At 35.4% G+C, this 19,341-nt stretch overlaps 1 pseudogene; it reads left to right on the top strand.

Annotated features, from left to right (window-relative positions):
• Positions 1 to 214: 214 nt before the first annotated feature.
• LOC142856204 (hsc70-interacting protein-like) lies at positions 215 to 1,504 on the top strand (annotated as a pseudogene).
• The last annotated feature ends 17,837 nt before the right edge of the window (positions 1,505 to 19,341 follow it).

Here is a 19,341-nt window from a genome sequence, read left to right as displayed (position 1 = left end):
CCATGGTAGATCCTTCTTTGCCTAGAATCATTTTGGCTTCTAAGAAGTCAAAACATAGTTAAATATTTTTACTCTCAATACTAAAAGAAATCCCTATGTATTACTAGATTACTAGAAATACTACCTGAGATTCAAGAAATCTGAATTTCTGACTGGGTCACGTTGAACCGCGCCTGGGCCTCCACAGCCGCCCCTCGCCTCCCACCTCCCGCCTCCCGCCTCCTGCCTCCCGACCATGGATCCCCACAAGGTGAAAGAGTTCCGGGCCTTTGTGAAGATGTGTAAGCAGGATCCGAGCATCCTGCACACCGAGGAAATGCGTTTCCTGAGGGAGTGGGTGGAGAGCATGGGAGGTAAAGTACCACCTGCTGCTCACAAAACTAAATCAGAAGAAAATGTCAAGGAAGAAAAAAGAGATGATAAGACAGAGGATGAACCATCAAGTGAGGAGAGTGATCTAGAAATTGACAATGAAGGTGTAATTGAGCCAGACACTGATAACCCTCAAGAGATGGGAGATGAAAATGCAGAGATAACTGAGGAGATGATGGATCAAGCAAATGAAAAGAAGGGGGCTGCCATTGAAGCCCTAAATGATGGTGAGCTGCAGAAAGCAATTGACTTGTTCACTGATGCCATCAAGCTAAATCCTCGCTTGGCTATTCTGTATGCCAAGAGAGCCAGTGTGTTCGTCAAATTACAGAAGCCAAATGCTGCTATCCGAGACTGTGACAGAGCCATTGAAATAAACCCTGATTCAGCTCAGCCATACAAGTGGCGAGGGAAAGCACAGAGACTCTTGGGTCACTGGGAAGAAGCAGCTCATGATCTAGCCCTTGCCTGTAAACTGGATTATGACGAGGATGCCAGTGCAATGCTGAAAGAGGTTCAACCTCGGGCTCAAAAAATTTCTGAGCATCGGAGAAAATATGAGCGAAAACGCTAAGAGCGAGAGATAAAAGAATAGAAAGGGTGAAGAAGGCTCGAGAAGAGCATGAAAGAGCCCAAAGGGAAGAGGAAGCCAGAAGACAGTCTGGGGCTCAGTATGGCTCTTTTCCAGATGGTTTTCCTGGGGGAATGCCTGGTAATTTTCCTGGAGGAATGCCTGGAATGGGAGGAATGCCTGGACTCAATGAAATCCTCAGTGACCCCGAGGTTCTTGCAACAATGCAGGATCCAGAAGTCATGGTGGCATTCCAGGATGTGGCCTAGAACCCAGCAAATATGTCAAAATATCAGAACAACCCAAAGGTTATGAATCTCATCAGTAAATTGTCAGCCAAGTTTGGAGGTCAAGTGTAATGTCAAACAGAGCCCTTGCTGAATGAAGAGCAGCTTAGCTCACTTACTGGATGTTGCAATAATACAAACCAGTGTACCTCTGACCTCATCAGGAGAGCTGGGGTGCTTCGAAGACTATCCCTACCCTTCTGCATCAAATGCAGCTGAAGCATTTTACAGTGGTTTGCCATTAGGGTCTTCATTCAGATAATGTTTTTCTACTAGGAACTATAAACATTTTTTCAACCTTAAACATATTTTTTAAAAATTTAGGGGGTATTAATTCCTCCATTTTTCTTTACTAATCTTTTTGAGTTTTTCCTTTGAATTACTGGGCAAGGAAGCTGAATATGGTCGACTTACTGCTCTCATGAATGGAAATAAAGGTTTGTTAGTGGGAAGTAAATAAAACTCATTTAAGTTGAAAAAAAAGAAATCTGAATTTCTTTTCTTATCACATGAGTCCTATTTTTTCACATCTATGAATTAAAGGTACCAAGTGGACAGTAACTGGTGAGCTGTAAGGCTAGCGTGTGGGAAACTTTATTTTTTATTCTTTCCATTACTCTTATTTTCTGCACAATTTACAATGAGCTTAGTCAAGAAACAGTTAGTATTCAAGTTACTTTATAACATTGTATAGATTTTGACACATTTCTTTCTTCTGAGTCACCAAATGCATTCATGCTACTGATATCTACTAATATAGATTTCCTGACGAAGAACAGAATTCTGAAACAAACTGTAGCCAAAGAGTTGGCCTTTTATAAAACTTGATTTATTTATTTAATGTTTATGGATATTTTGCCTATAGCTATGTCTATACTTCATGTGTCTTCCAGCAGGCTAGAAGTATATGTTGGATTCCCTGGAACTGAAGTTACAGAAGATTGTAAGTTCTTATATGGGTAATGGGAATTGAACCTAAGTCATTCCAAAGAAGATTCAGTACTCTTAAACCCTGAGTCTTCTTTCAAGTTCCCAAGATCCACCTTCTAGCGTACAGAATATTGAGAGTTTTATTATTCTAAATAATATTATGGGCTGTAGCTTAGTTGGTAGCTTGTGTAGACTATAGAAAATCTTGGATTCTATTTTTAGCACTGTATAAACAAGATACTGTAGCGATTATCTCTTAGCCTAGCATTCAGGGAAGAGAGACAGGAATTTCAGAACTTTAAAGTACATTTTCACCTACCCAGAAAGTTTGAGACTAGCCTTGGGTAGTAAGATATTGCCTTAAAATATATATTTACTGCTTTTATCTTCTGCAAAAAGATTCCAGTATCACTCAACAACCAAGGATAGACAAAAACATATATTTAACAAAAAACACAGTTCCTACTAGTAAGTTTAAAATGTTTGAATGAGAATTTATCTTGAAAGTTTACATATTTTCTGTCTCCAAATGCTTTTTGCCTGAATACTAACCTTTTAACTCAGTGGTATGTTTCCAACATAAAACCTTCAAAAATAAGCAGAAATGAGACAGTATTTTCTGTTAGAATTCTGCATCTCTATTGCCTTAGAAACTAACTCCCATAAAGAACAGCCTTGGATTCGTGAAATGAAGACATCAAGGCACAAATTGTGCTGGCTTTGCACTTCTGCCTTCTCTAAGCCGTGGATGGATATGACCCTTGCTGCTGACTCTTCAGCTCTTGGTCTTGGCCCAGCCCACTACAAATTACATAGCAGAGAAGGGCTTAAGAACACAGCATATTTCAATGATAAATGTTTTAAAACCTCCCATTTGAATCATCAAACATTTAGATCATATTGCTACTTGCTTAAGAAATTTCATCACACTTAGTGTTATGGTCAGTGAGATATGAAAGTGAGTTGGATGTTACAATGTGACGAACAACAACTTAAAAAAGGAAATGAAGAATTATTAGGTTTTTAAAATTACTAAATGTGTTTTATTTCAGCCTTTGTCTGTGTGACTTTAGGGAGAAGTGTTTGGTGTTTAGAGCACGGTAGCATGTTTGCTTTTCTAATTCATCATAACACTCAATCCTTGGGAAAATGACTCTAAAATGCTTATAATTTTTCTGAGAAATTATGTGTGTGTGTGTGTGTGTGTGTGTGTGTGTGTGTGTGTGTGTGTGATATTACTTAATGGATAAAACACAGTGACTGCTCTGAAAAGATAAACAGCTATGATTTGGACACTGGATGTGTTTTCTTGTTTATTTTTAATAGCTATGCTTCTTGTACCCTATGGCACTATGGTGGGTCTTTAAGTGTGATCCTTAGTCTATCAATATAACAAAGAATTGGGAAGAGTTTTACGTGGTAGATTTTTGCCCTCACCTAATATCATTAAATTAAACCTTAAGGAAGCAAACTCCAAGGGCTGCATTTCTTTGTTTAAGGAAACCTTAAGGCAGCAGTGACTGTACCTGTCCTTAATGCCAGCATTCTGGATTCTGGGACAAGAGGATCACCCTGTATTACAAACCAATCAGAAACCAAGCAGGTCAGGTCCACATAATATAAGACCCTGATTCCACAAACCCAAAATTAAACCAACTAGAACAAAACAAAGTAACAGGTATTGTGTTTGTGGGCAAACACTGAATTTATCTGTAGTCTCCAAAGAAAGAATTGTAATTCAGATTTATTTATTCTTAAAACATTATCTAGGAACAATGAAAGTTTTTTTCAGTCTATTTTTTTCTTTTAATGTCTTATTTATTATATGAAAATTTCATATAATATACTTTATATTTTGATCATATCCATTCCGTATTCCAACCTTACCAAGATCCACCCTAACTCCCTACACATCCAACTTCATGTTTTTTTAATTTTCTCTATACAAACAAAATAAAACAAAATATGGAATCCAGTTGGTGTTAACTTACAGCTCCTGGTTGCGGGTACTGCCATCGAGTGTGTCACTCCACTGGAGAAAAGTGACATTCTTTCACACATCAGCAATAGAATGCCAATGCCTCTCATCTAGCTATAGTACTTTTTATCCGTGTACTGACATATCACTATAGCAATATGTTATTAGAAATAATTTTATCGTTATCTCTCCTTAGTGGAATAATAGCAGTAGGTTTTCCCATAGGGTCTGTTACTTTCAAACCTTCAAGTTCTTGACCTCACACTGCCTGTGAGGTCATTTTTTTCTCTTTACCCATAGAATAAGTACAAAAATGGATTTCCTAACTAAATAATTTTTTTATTAGCATGGAACTGGAATTTTCAGTTTCCTTTGGTTTCAATCCGCCCTCTTTATTCAAATGCCCTTACAACATTTGTTTGTAGAAAAGTGACTATTCATGAGTTCTGAGGTTTTCTTCCTCCTCAAGACTCCTTCCTTTGTTCTCATCTGTGTCTATCACATGTATATTAATCAAGATACAGTAGATTACACTACAGCAACAAATGAACAGGTGCCCTAGGCACAGATGCATGCTGCAACAGAAGCTTATTTCTTACCCACACTGTTCGTCAAGCTTGGAGCTCTGGTTTGTCCTGATCCTGTAGGTGCTGTGCTCACAATGTGTTTAGGATGCCCTCGTAGGCCTATAGCAGTCACTGATTTGAAAGCCTTCTTGTTATTATTTAATTATTTTTCACTTTTATATATGAAGAATATTGGTATTAATTATTCTTTCAAAATCTTATAGAAATCTTAGCTGAAACCATCGGGTTCTTGGGCTTTTTTTGGTTGGGAAACTTTTGATGACCTTTTCTATTTCTTTACTAGTGATATGTTTATCATAATTTAATTTAATTTAATTTGCTTCTCTGGTCTTGATTTAATTTGTTAAGTAATATTTATGTAGAAAGTTGTCCATTTCCTTTAAGTTTTTCAATTTTGTGGGGTATAGGTTTTTGAAATATGACACAATGATTCTCTGGATTTCTTCTGTGTCTGCTGTTATTTCCCTTTTCATTTCTGATTTTGTTAATTTGGATATTCTCTCTCTGCCTTTTGATTAGTTTGGAAAAAGGTTTGTCAATTTTGTTGATTTTCTCGAAGAACCAACTCTTTGTCCCATTGACTCTTTGTATTGTTTTCTTGTTTCTATTTTGTTGATTTCAGCTCTCAATTTGATTATTTTCTGCCATCTACTTTTCTTGGGTGAGTTTGCTTCTTTTCATTCTAAATTTTTCAAATGTTCTGCTAATTCACTAGTGTAGGATTTTTCCGGCTTCTTTATGTAGGCATATAGTGCTATGAACTTTCCTCTTAAGGCTGCTTTCTTTGTGTCCCATAAATTTGGATATGTTGTGTAGTCATTTCCATTGAATTTTATGAAGACTTTAATTTCTCCCTTTATTTTTTCCTTAACCTATTGATACTTCAGGTGAGCATTCCTTAATTTCCATGTGTTTGTGGGCATTCTGAAATTAGTGTTTATGTTTAATTCTAATTTTAAGCCATGGTGATTGGACAAGATACATGGAGTTATTCCAATTCTTTTGTACATGTTGAGGTTTGTTTTGTTACCCAATATGTGGTCAATTTTTGAGAAGGTTCCATGGGGTGATGAGAAGAAGTTATATTCTCTTATGTTTGTATGGAATATTCTATATATGTCCATTAAGTCTATTTGAGTCATAACATCTGTTTGTTCCCTTATTTCTCTGTTCATTTTTTGTCCTTCTGACGTGTCCAGTGGTGAGAGTGGAGTATTGATGTCTTCCACTATTAGTATGTGGGATTTAATGTGTGATTTAAGCTTTAGAAGTGTTTTTTTTTCACATATGAAGGTGCCCTTGTATTTGGGGCATAGATGTTCAGTATTGAGAGTTCCTCTTGTGATTAATATGATATGACCTTCCTTGTTTCTTTTGATTGACTTTAGTTTGGAGTATACTTTGTTAGATATTAGGATACTTACACCAGCTTGTTTCTTAAGTCCATTTTATTGGAATTTTTTTTCCAACTCTTTACTCTGAGGTGATGTCTGTTTTTGAGGTTGAGGTATATTTCTTATTTACAGCAGAAAGATGGATTCTGATTTAATATCCAATCTATTAGCCTGTATCTTTTTATAAGTGACTTGAGTTCCACTTATATTAATTACCAGTGATTGGTATCTCCTGTTAATTTAGTTTTATTGTTGGTGATGTTATTGTGTGTATTTTTCCCTTCTTTGGGGTTTGTTGCAGTGAGATCATCTATTATCTATGTTTTTGTTGATGCACCCAACTTCCTTGTGTTGGAATTTTCTTTCTAGTACTTTCTATAGGGATGGGTTTGTGACTAGGTATTGGTTAAATCTGATTTTGTCACTGAATATTTTGTTTTGACTTTCTATGGTGATTGAAAGTTGTGGTGGGTATAGTAGTATGGGTTGGCATCCATGTTGTCTTAATGTCTGCATTAAGAACACTTCTGGCTTTCATTCTTTTCATGGAGAAGTCAGGTATAATATTTATAGGTCTGCTTTATATATTACTTGGAATTCTCATTGCAACTCTTAATATTTGTTCTTTATTCTGTATGTTTAGTGTTTTGATTATTATGTGGTAAAGAAACATTTTTTTATTTTTGTTCCAGTCTATTTGGTGTTCTGTAAGGTTCATATATTTTCATAAGGATATCTTTCTTTAGGCTGAGAAAGTTTACTTCTATGATTTTGTTAAATATATTTTCTGTGTTTTTGAGTTGAACTTGTTCTCCTTCTATACCTATTATTCTTAGGTTTGGTCTTCTCACGGTGTCCCATATTTCCTGGATATTTTGTGTTATGCTTTAATTTTTATGTTTATGATTTAATGTTTAATGTTTTTTTCAATTGATGAGTTTATTTCCTCTATTGTATCTTCCGTTCTTGAGATTCTCTCTTTCATCTCTGAATTCTACTGTTTATGCTTGTATTTTTGGTTCCTGATCATATTCTCATAATTTCTGTTTCTATAATTCCTTGACTTTCGTTTTCTTTATTTTCTCTGTTTCAGTTTTCAAGTCTTGGATAGTTTCTTTCACATGTTTAATTTATTTTTCATGGTTTTCTTTAAAGAATTTGTTGATGTCTTCTAATTTTTTGTTTGTATTTTCCTCTATTTCTTTGAGGGCATTTTTTATTTCTTTATTAAGGGCTTCAAACATCCTACTAAAGTTATGTTTAGATCATTTTCTTCTCTTTCTGTAGCTCTTTCTATTATAACAAATCGAAACACAAGAGATATATCTAAATTTGTTAGCCTCAATGTCTGTAGGTCTATAGACTTTGAAAAACAAACAGCTGTTGTTACTCTTAACTTAGGTCACTCCTGTTTGGTCACTCTCCTGATACTGCTAATCTTACTATGAATTGTTTGTATATGCCATTTCCTTGTCTCCTTGTTTAACATTCTCCTTGACTTTTGGATATTTACAATGTGTCTTGTTGTGTATTCTTTAAGTTCCTCTTTATATCATCTGAATGTCTCAGATGATGATGTTCTTGTCTTTCATAAACTTCAAAAAGTTTTCAAGGGCCTTTCAAATGTTTCCTTTTCCACATCATCTTGCACTGAGATTCTCACAACACATACATTGGGATGATTGGTGGTATCTCACAAAGTCCTTTGGGATATTTACTTCCCTTCAATAATATTTCCTATCCTTCTTTCAAGAAAAGAAAAATTAATTATGGGTGTATATGTAACTGAGGGAGAATGTGTACTTATGAGTGCAGCACTCATAGAGGCCAGAAGGTAGCCATCTCTCTTCAGGACTAGTTATAGGGAGTTGTGATGTACCCAGAACTGTGTTCTCGATTGATCCTGCTACTTCAGATTAGCCATCTTTCCAGATCCTTGGTAATTTTTTTCTGTCTTGCAGAATTGACAGTTTTCAATGTTATATATTTAAATCTGATTTCTTTTCCCTGATAAACTCTTACTTGTTTTCCTTTTGCTTTATTTTTTGTTACTGTATTTCAGCTCTAAAATTTCTACTTTTAGGTCTTCTTTCTTTGTAGTAGTAATTTTCTATTCTTTCTACTAGTAATTTTGTTTACAGACAGTGTTCATGACATTTTGCACATTGCTTTTGTTAATTCCACTAGTTTAAAGTCTTTGTAGAACAACATCAGGTCATTTTAGGTACACTGTCCTAAGTTTTCTGCTTACTTTTAAAATCACAGGTTGTGCTTTATTATTGATTCATGTATTTTGTTATTTTTGTTGCTATTGTTAAAATGTAGAAATCTGTGTCTTCCTTCCATAAGAGTTCAGTGAGTTTTTAAATTGCTTTATTTATTGGTTTGTGTTTTGACTGATGTAGCCAGCTTTGGTTCTTCAAATCAGCCTTGACTCTAAAACTTAGATATTGTAAGGTGAATTTTGAGCCAATGGCCTTCCCACAATATATACAGTTACTTTCTACTTCCCTTTATGTGAACAGTTGCTTTTGAAGACTCTAGACTTTAGCTTTGTCAAAAAGGAGAAAACTAAGAAACAGAGAAAAGTGAGAGGTAATATCTTTGCATGCCTCCCTAAAAACATTGCAGGCAGACAACGCATCTTACAACATGAGCCTGAATGAAGCAGCAGTGATGCTTGTTGTGTGACTGTTTCTGGTCAGAAACAATAGACAGACACAAATTTTTAAATATCTGGATGTCACAAACAGTCTCTCTTTTTCCTGAAAGAATTTAGTGGACTTTTCTAGAACAGAACTTTGGTTGTTGGTTATAAGAATAAGACATATTTAGATATGAATCACAATTAATAAAACTAAGAGAGAAATTTAGAAGATCAGAAAAGCAAAATAGATAGCTGCCACATCAAGTCCAGTGTCGTCTGTGTGACATGACATATGTCATTATGTCAGATGGGAGCTATGTGTCCTATGGGACTAGGCTTCCTGGAGGTCAATGGCAGACAGCCTGGTATTGGCCACCCTTGAACATAGACAGGTTGCTCGATTAGCTGGCTATGCAGGATATGGGCTTTGCACAATCTCTTTTAGTAATGATATTCTATATATCTACAAGGATATATAGACAAGGATTATCTCTTCAGGAACAGCTCTGGGATAGGGAAGCACAGTATGGGAATGTATAAGACTACATCAGAACCCTTGTCATACATGGGGTGTATGATGAGCAAGGGAATAGATAGGTTAATGTTGCTGGACAAAGACTGTTATATTATACTTTGAACTTTATAGATAGGCTTGCTAGATCCAAACCCCCATGGTGTCTGCTGCATAAGAAGGTACTAAAAAGTATATTTCAACAAGTGTGTGTAACCACTGCATGGTCTGACCAGTGGTGCTGTTTTACTCTCTGATATTCAGGTAAGTTTTATTTATTAAAATACAAGTAAAAAGCCATTGCATAAATATTCAGATCTCATGGGCTCAAATTAATGGAAATTAACTGAAATTTATTGTTTAACAACTCCCTAAGAGGTTTCAAGCCATAAAAGTAGTATTTTGAGGAATGGTGTCCAACAATAGATGGGTTGGAGGTGTTTGCCCAATGGCCTTATTAGCAGCTGAGACACAGATTCCTCATGCTTCCCATCTGGCCTTTTATTTCCTCAAATCTTTGCAGTTGCTTTTTTTTTTTCTTTTTTAGGCACGGTTATCTTTTGTGACCTAATGGGAAGCAATTTAACAGAGAAAACGTTTATCTTGGAACATGAGTTTTGCAGACAGAGTTAATGGCAGGGAAGTGATAAAAAGCAGTGCAGTTTGCTTGTGACATTGATGAGAAATTATCCACACCATGTTAGAAAACAGAGAACGAATATGCCAGGCAGGATGCTCAGCTGCGTTTGGCTTTCATCTTTTTCTAAGACCACGAAGTGGTGCCAACTACTGTCAGGTTGTGTCTTTCCTCTTCCCTCACACATTTCTGGAGATGCAGTTACTAACCTACCTATAGGCCACCTTCAAGAATGACCCAAGTATTTCCTGATCCAGTCAAGCTGGCAACAAAAGGTACCTATATCAATTAGCTTGTCAGAAGCAGAGAGGTTGGTATATGTTGAGACACTAGATGAATAATCTGTGATAGTAGCAATATTGAACCAAAATCACGTGGGTAACACTTTTAGAGAGTGGTAGCTGTTGTTTTTGCTGCAAGTGAACTACTCTTCTGCAGATGAATGAGATGTAAGCATTTTGTTTGAGAATAAAGTGAGTGCTGGGACAAAGGGAAAAACAAAAGAGAAAAGAGTCCAGAGTTAATACAGAAGAGAACCCATGTCATTGAATGCTGGAAAGTAAAGACCATAAGGGTCTTATGGAGACTGAAGACTGCTGAAAAGGAATAAACAAGTAATAACTTGAACATATGATTATGAAGGAGGCTCTCATATTCCTAATAAAAAGCACTCAGGTTATTTTTATAGTTGAGATCCTATGGAGATAATTATGTAAGAAAATTAAAAAATAGAAGACTAATGAATTCTTGAAATATATTATAAATAGAAAGAGTGAGGAGTCTAATGCATCTCAAACTTAATAGAAATTTTCAAAATAAAAGTTAAAAAATGACTTAATGTCTTCGAACCATAAAGTCCACATGGTACAGTAATAGAACAGCTTTAGGAGTCGATGAGTGTGGGACATTGAGTGGGACTGAGATCTTCAGAGCCATGTGGATAAAAGACCCCTGTAGATACAGGTTTCTTGTAGAAACTAACAGAAAACTGAAGTGGGGGGATGTGACTGAGTGAGCTGTGATAGTGGGTGAGAATGACTAAGATTGAATGGGATAAGTATGTTAGAGAAGAAAAATGGAGAAACTATTGAGATATATGTGATAGTATAGACTGTTGCTCAGTCCTCTCTAGGTCTCTGAGAATTTGCGGCAAGCAGCTGGGAGGATGCAGTGTTGCAGAGAAAGAGAAATATGTTCATGCCCAGTTCAAGATTTTAAAAGTAGTTACTCTGGCAAGGTTCCTTCATATATGCCCTTAGCTTTCTCACATTTTATTTACTATGTTAGATAGTTTTTTTCTAAGCAGTATGTATGTATATATGCATGCTTTGCATATCTATATAGCTATAATATGTGTGTATGTGTTTGACTGTTTTTATATTTGTACATCTGTATGCCTGTATATAAGCATTATGCACATTTTCTAATTTGGAAACTTTGGCTTAAGAAGAAAAAAGACTTTGTATTATCTAATATTCTTTCAGCAACCAATTCTTCTATATCTATTTTACTTCAGTTGTGTTTTTAAAATTACTAGGCTAACATAAGCCCATGTTCATAGAGGAAATCATCATCATGTTAAAATAAAGTTGTTGAGATGTGAGACTAAATGGACCCTAGCAATCACACTTACTGATGTAGCAGTTGTGAAACTCTGTGCAGATATCTCCCTCACATCCTCTGTAATGATGCCTGGATATTTTCAGGGAGATTTCAACTAAATTGGATGCGCTGAGTGGATTCTTCTCACTCCTAAATCCTGCATTACATTTTTATTTCTCAAACCTCTTAGTTCCTCTAATCTGAAAAACATTAGTTTCCTCGTATTTTTTCCCACGCTTCAAGGTTATGGCTAAGATTGTAGACATGAGCTGTGGATCACAATCTTAGGGTTTGAAACTTAACAATGTTAAAAGGCAAGGTTTTTGCTTTTAAGGTGTTTACAACATACATAAGGAACAAAGGCAGGTCCTTCACTTTGCACACCACAAAATTGACTGAAATAAGATTAGCATCACTTAATGAAGGGATAGTAGATATTAAATATCATAAAGAAAATGACATGAGTATTAGCTTTAGTAAAAAATATTTAAAGAATAAAATGGTACTGTGGAGAAAAAATCATTTCAAACAGAGAAATAAATTTAAAGAAAGTTTTAGTTTCTTTTCTCTTGTAATGGTAATATATTCCAACGAAGAAAAGTTGATGGTACCAAGCTTTGTTTAGAATTACAGTTCTGAAAGGAAAGAGTCCATTGAGGTTGGAAGACATAATTGGGATATAAGGCATGGCTCAAGGAGATAGCTTGTCACATTGCTTCTGTACTAAAGAAGCAGAGAGAAAGAAAGCACAGCCAGGCTATGAAACCTACAAGCCTGCACACAGTAATAAATATGCTCCAGCAAGGCTCCACCTCCAGATGGTAACCACAAGCTAGGCACCAAGTGTCCACACACATGAGCCTATTGGAGACAGTTCACTATAGCAGTGAAGGGATGAAAACAATTGACTCATCTGTGGAAGAGTTTGCAAAGATATACATGTATGTTGAAAAATTGGGTCCCAAGAACTGTTGCTTAAAACACCTTGATGGAACATTATTCTTAGCCTAGTAATTTTCAATTGCTTAATGACCATGGCTCACACCAAGGTTACTTCTGCACTTGAGAGTAGCAAATAAAACACTTTTGATCAATTATTTATCTCACTTCAGGGTTACAAACAAATGAGGTTCCTGAGTTGTTTTTTTTTTTTTTAATCCTTTAATAGACTGAATGGCTACTTTTAAAAGTCAATTAACTGGGTCAAGGTAAGTACAAACAGCAATTAAATACTTAATAGTGTTAGAAATAAGAGCTGGGCATGGTATCACACTTGTATTCTCAGCATTCAAGAGACAGAAGCAGGTGTATTATGTGATCAAACCCAGCCTGCCATCCTGGTCTACATAGAATATTTAAAGTTACATATTGAGACCCTGTAAAAATAAAAGGCAAACCAACCAACCAACTAAACAAACAAACAAACAAAAACTTCAGAATGAAACAAGAGTAGGAATATGTATAGCACAGTAAAATTCTAAAAAAGAAAGAAAATTTGAGCTTGTTGGGGTCTTTGTTGTTTAATATCTGGTGGTTTTAAGTGAACATCCATCCTTCATTTGTTCATCTTTTGCTTTGAAGAAATAGTAAATAATGACTTAGGACATAAGGCAACAGATTTTTTTTTTTATAAAATGAATAGATTTTTCTCTCTGGAGGATAAGTGGTCTCTGTCTGTCTTTAGCTTTGTATTGATAGGGGAAAAAAAGTTATGTTCCTATCAGGGAATATGACAATCTTCCTTTTAAGTTTTACTTATATGTTTGGGTATTTGCCTAAATTTAGATGATGGACATTGTTTTCTAAAACTCTCTAAAATAGTGAGAATTATTTTTTTAAATAAAATTGGGGAAATATGAAAACATTATAATTTAATCATGTAATAAAGAATGTTCAGCAGATGCTTGCTTGGAGACATTGATGGGAATGGACAGAGAAAACAGTCCTGACTAAGGTGATAAAACTTGTAACTCAGTAATATTTCTTTAGTCAACAGCAGTGGTTATTTTTTATGTCTTCCACTGTTTACAGGGCAAAGAAAATAATCAATCTAACTTAAGTTAAAGGCAAGTGAGTTCACTGAGAAATCGACCTCCTAGAAACATAAGCCATAAGACGAGATCTCATGAGGAAAAAAGAAACAGGAATAGGTAATTATGATAGAATTTTTCCTCTCATGGGCAGACTTATTCCTTCAGAAAGGCCACATGTGGTATATGATGATATCCCCATTGTGTCAGTAAATAAAAGAGAAGCACAAGCAGCTGGCCACACAGCTTAAAGAATGTCTCAAAGCTTGATTTGAAATTCTGATTTCAAGAGCCATGTTCCTTAAACCCAATCCTCTATAAGCCTTTATGTTTAAATTGCATTGATCTTCAACATTTGGCTTAAGGTAGAGAAAAATGATTTAAGTAGTAGAATCTCATATTATTGATCACTTAGTAAATGCTAGTGCATGCTATAAGTCATCTCATTTAATATTCATAACCCATGTTACTTAAATTGATACAAATAGCAAAAGAATAAGATCACCTGTGGAAAAATATAGAAAAACAACCGATTGAACATTCTTTCTATCTTGCATCAGTGAAAGAAATAGAAAATAATTACTGCTGTTGACTACAGATGTATTTCTGAGTTGAAAGACTGCCAGGTATTGACTTTGCAAGACAGTTGTTACCATAGAGTGATGTAAACTGAAGGTCATTTACAAGAGAAACATTGAGGCAGTGCGAAACCATGAGAAAACTGTAGATCTGAATGTTTAGATTCAAGAAACTATGCATATGACATCATCAGAAATTTCTTGAAGTACTAGAACATATAGATCAGGATATATATCCCACGAGCATTTTAGAGAAAAGATGTGCAGTATGAACTTCCTTTGGAAACAACAGAAGGAAAGTTTGCTCAGAAAAGCTCCTGGATCTCTCAGAAATGTTGGAAACAGAGTAATGATATGGCTGGCGAACAAAGTTGAGTACTGAACAAGAATTCTCAAAATGTGCACACTTGTACCAAAACAAAACAAACAAAACATATGGTGCTCTTCACACAATCATGTGCTGTGTCATCTAAGAAAATGATTTGTGAAAAAAAATTAGTATATTTCATCAAATAGTGCCCTCTGATTACATGTAAAATAAGAAATAACACAATTGTCAGTAAACAGGAGATTAAAGAACAAGTTATGCCCACACATTGGAAACAAAGAGAATAAAATAACTATACTTTGATCTGTATGATATCATCAATATAATACTTTAGTACAATTACTTGAGCATGAAATATTCCTGGCAGATGAAAAATATCCTATGTAACTATTTATTATAGACTCTATAAGAGTAGTTAACATTAGTTAATTAGTTAAATGTTTTCAATTTTTATTATATTCTTTCATTGTTCATCTCTCTCTCTCTCTCTCTCTCTCTCTCTCTCTCTCTCTCTCTGTCTGTCTCTCTCTCTCTCTCTCTGTGTGTGTGTGTGTGTATCAGAGTAAGTGTGTGGAAGTCAGATGACAACTTGTAGAAGTTAGTTCTTTCTTATTACACTGGGAGTTCTGGGGATGAAACACATCTCATCAGGTTTGGTGGCAATACCCTTTGCTCACTGAGACATTTCACAGGCCTTCTTCATTGTAAACAGTTCAGCAATTGCCTGGCAGAGTAGGATAGACTATAAAAAAAAAAACGCTTAAAAAGGGTAGCGGGTGATTGATTTGTGTGTGTGCATGTGCACAAACATGCACGCACGTGTGTGTGGTTTGTAGATGAACTTGTGAAACATTACTGTAATATGTTCTTAAAACAAACATTTTCATAGATGTCTTTTGCATTGCTACAGTGTTGGATAGGCATCAAAAAGTGCTATCGTATATCAGAAACCAAGTTATATTTCAGGGTGATACAAGAATGGTATGGTAAAATTGTAAAGTTTGCATAATGTGTTACATGTTCAGAACACTGTCCATTTAAAACACACACACACACACACACACACACACACACGCACACACACACACAGAAAACAAACCCCAACTCTAAAAAGACAGAGTGACAGAGTGGCTGTCATTTGTACTTTGCCAATAAAGAGGGTGAAGATACACATTTTTTCATATCTTGTATTCACTTTTCCTCAGTAGCTCCAAGGTAAAATGGATGTCATTTATGCCTAGTCTTCCCCTCCCAGAAGCAGAACTGTAAATTGTAGAATAGATACACTTTAATTATTTATTGAAAATGTAAACTGCTACAAGCAATGTAGCACCATAAATAAAAGTAGTTAATTTTGGAACCATTAAAGTGTACTGATAATTTCAGTTCTGTCAACTCAAACTAGCAACGGGGGAGTGTTTCTTGGAATCTTCAGTCTTTCTGTCACAATTTTACCCCATGAAGCCAGTCTTGATGGGGAATTTTGCCTTCCTTGGTGGTGCTTATAGGAGTAATATCAATATAAAAATTTAATGATGATTTTTTTGTGAAATATTTATAATGGAACTAAAAATAGAGTTTTCTTTAAGTTCATAAAATGCAGCTTTTCATGATTCTCTCTCTCTCTCTGTGTGTGTTTTTGTGTGTGTGTGTGTGTGTGCATATTTGTGACTTTGTGTGTATTTATACCAGGTTCTATTATATATTATAGACTAGCCAGAAACTGACTCTCTGCCTATCCCATCTTATACAATGTTCTGATTACAATCACCTTCATGTCCCTGGTTTTCTTCTTTCTATACTAATATGATTATTTTTTTTCTCCTTCCCACACATGAAAACACCACTCTCTGCTATTCATCACTGCTTTTTATTGATCTTTGTCTGTGACATGTGCCTAGATCCAGTCATCAGGAAAGAGTGCTAACTCCATTTATTTGTATATTTAGAATAAGAAATGGCTTTAAATACTCAATTCATTTATCTTTGCTGCACTTTAAATTTATAATCCTTATAACTATTCTTTATATCTACTAGCAGAGAAAATCTAAACACTATCTGATATTTTATTCTCATGTGGATTCCTTTCTGATAATTGTGACTTAAAAATCTCTGTAACTACCCGTTTTTCTCTGTTTCTCTAAAGAACATTTGCCTATGTATGTGGTTGGGTAATTTATGCCTGAGGCAGATCAGGTGGAAAGTGGTATATTGTTCATTGACTGTATCAGAAGGAGATAGGATTAAAAAGACTTTTTAGTAAAGATAAAAGTAACATTGTTTGAATCATGAAACAATGACCTACATTTGGACTTTGCTGAGTTTTCAGTGACAGTTCAAGGGGGAATCAGCTCCATCTCTTCCGGAAGACTTTTTATTTTATTGACCTTATGATACCTATTTCTTCAATGTAACAACACAAGTGTTTACAAGAATTTTCTTTCATTTTTCCTTCCCTTTAATAATAACCCTTCTACATAAGATATTATCTGTGCTTATAAATAGGCTTAAATATTGACACATTATTAATGATTATCAATTATGGTAACCTAGTAAAGATGTTAGATGATTATTGAAGACTGATTTACTGATAATGACAATTAGTTTTAATTATATCTAATACTCAATAGCATCTATAGCACAAAATGCTTTAAATATTTAGCTGTATTTCCCAGTATATACTGTAGGAAGAATTCTTAATATTATTCTGTTTATGACCCATCAAACATTTATTTCCCAAGATTGTTTTATGGGTTGCCAGATATATAAGTATATAGAATAGGTATAAAAATCAAACCTTTATCAAAATTAACTTATAAAAAATTTATTTTAATACAATCTTTCTCTGTACATATAATTCTACCATTTGATAAAGAAAGTAAGTTTGCTTTCTGAGATGTGTATGTGTGTATTAGTTATTTTGTTCTTGTGGCTTTGACAAAATATCATGGCATGTCAAATTACAGCAGGAAGAGTTTATTTAAACTTATGGACCCAGAATCTGTAGAGTCGGTAACAGCAGGGAGGCATGGCCGCAAGCAGAAGGCATGACAGCGGGCACCAGAAACTGAGAGATCACATCCCAACTGTCAATATGAAGTAGAGGCAGAGAATTAGAATCAAGGCAAGACTACAGATTCTCACAGCCCATCCCAGTGATATAATCACTCCAGCTTGGCTCCACATTCCAAATGTTCTACAACAGTGATACCAACTGGGACAAAGTATTAATATATCTGAGCTTCTGGAGAATGTTTTTATGTAAAACGCTATGCCTCATTCCATGGTTCCCATAGGTTAATGACTGTATTTTAATTCAAAATGCATTGAATTCAACTTCAAAAGTTCCCATAATCTTTTAAAATTTCAACATTGTTTAAAGATCAGGGGAGGGGGAGGGAAATGGGAGGCGGTGAAGGAGAGGAGGCAGAAATCTTTAATAAAAATTAATTAATTTAAAAAAAAGAAAAAAAGATATAAGAATTAGTGAAGAAGCCTGAGCTAAAAGGCTAACCAGGTTATAATTAAAAAAATATCCAAAGTCCCTTCTGAGACTGAAATGAATACCTTAATTGAGACCTCTATAAAATCAAAAGGCAAATTACATACTTCCAACATATAATGGCACAGAATATACATTATCATTCCAAGAGAGGGATGGGTATATTGAGGAAATAGCCTACTAAAGCAATATTAGAACGCAACAATGTAGCACGATTAATAAAAACCCAGAGACAGAAATTGGGGGTGCAACTTTTAGGTCAGAAAAGCAAAACATTCTGCTACAGGCTCTTAACCTCTACCTCAGTCTGAAATGGCGGTCCTGCCTCCAGGAATCTCAAAATGAGACTGACCCTGAGAATTATCTCCTCCTGTCTTATATTCCTCTCTAGTTCTTGGATTAGTGTATGTAACACTACCACGCAGTTTGTATGGCAAACTAGTGTTTAAACTACTCTGATGAAAGAGGTGTGTCACCACTGCCTGGTCTGTAAGTCTGATCAGTGCGGCTATTTTACTCTCTGAACTTCAGGCGAGCCTTGTTTATTTAAATATAAATGAAATATTACTACACAGCAAGGCAAACACTATAGTTTTTTATCTTCTTTTCCAGTGTCAAAGAGCTTTAATGGCTCTGCTCTTCCAGCTTTGATGCCTATAATATACATTGATCACTTGGGATGGTTCTACCCCCTCTGTGTGACAGTTCATCACAGACAGCACACCTCTTTGGCACCTCTAACCTCTTTTGGTCTTCACTGAATCCAGGCTTTTTTTTTTTTTTTTTTTTTTTTTTGGTTTTTTGAGACAGGGTTTCTCTGTGGTTTTGGAGCCTGTCCTGGAACTAGCTCTTGTAGACCAGGCTGGTCTCGAACTCACAGAGATCCCCTGCCTCTGCCTCCCGAGTGCTGGGATTAAAGGCGTGCGCCACCACCGCCCGGCTTATTTTTGCAGTTTCATATGTTGTATGCAATAAAGACCAAGAAATGGAACCATATGATTCTTCTTTTACTAAGATGTAGTTTATCGTACTTTCTGGTAAGAGTCTAATATCTAAAGAGCCCTAAATGATATAGGCTTGAACCTTTTACAAATTACTGGCTTCTTTGTCTCTTGTATTTAATGACAAACAATTTGATTGTGTACTTTAAACTAGAGACATGGCATGGTGGCACACATTTCTAATCCCAGCTCTTGGAAGGTAGAAACAGACAGATCTGTGTGAGTTCAAGGCCAGTTTGGCCTACACAGTGAGTTATAGGATTGCCAAACAAAACAAAACAAAGAAAAACCCCAAAGAATTGAAACTTCTAAGCAATAATGCCTGGAATGTAAAGGAATGGGTTGTGCGACAGGTGTGGCGGATTTGGACTTTGGACATCACTAGA

This window comes from Microtus pennsylvanicus, chromosome 8, assembly GCF_037038515.1.
Source record: "Microtus pennsylvanicus isolate mMicPen1 chromosome 8, mMicPen1.hap1, whole genome shotgun sequence".
Taxonomy (NCBI): domain Eukaryota; kingdom Metazoa; phylum Chordata; class Mammalia; order Rodentia; family Cricetidae; genus Microtus; species Microtus pennsylvanicus.
The sequence above is the reverse complement of the archived record's forward strand: the minus strand, read 5'-3'. Positions and strand labels throughout refer to the sequence as shown.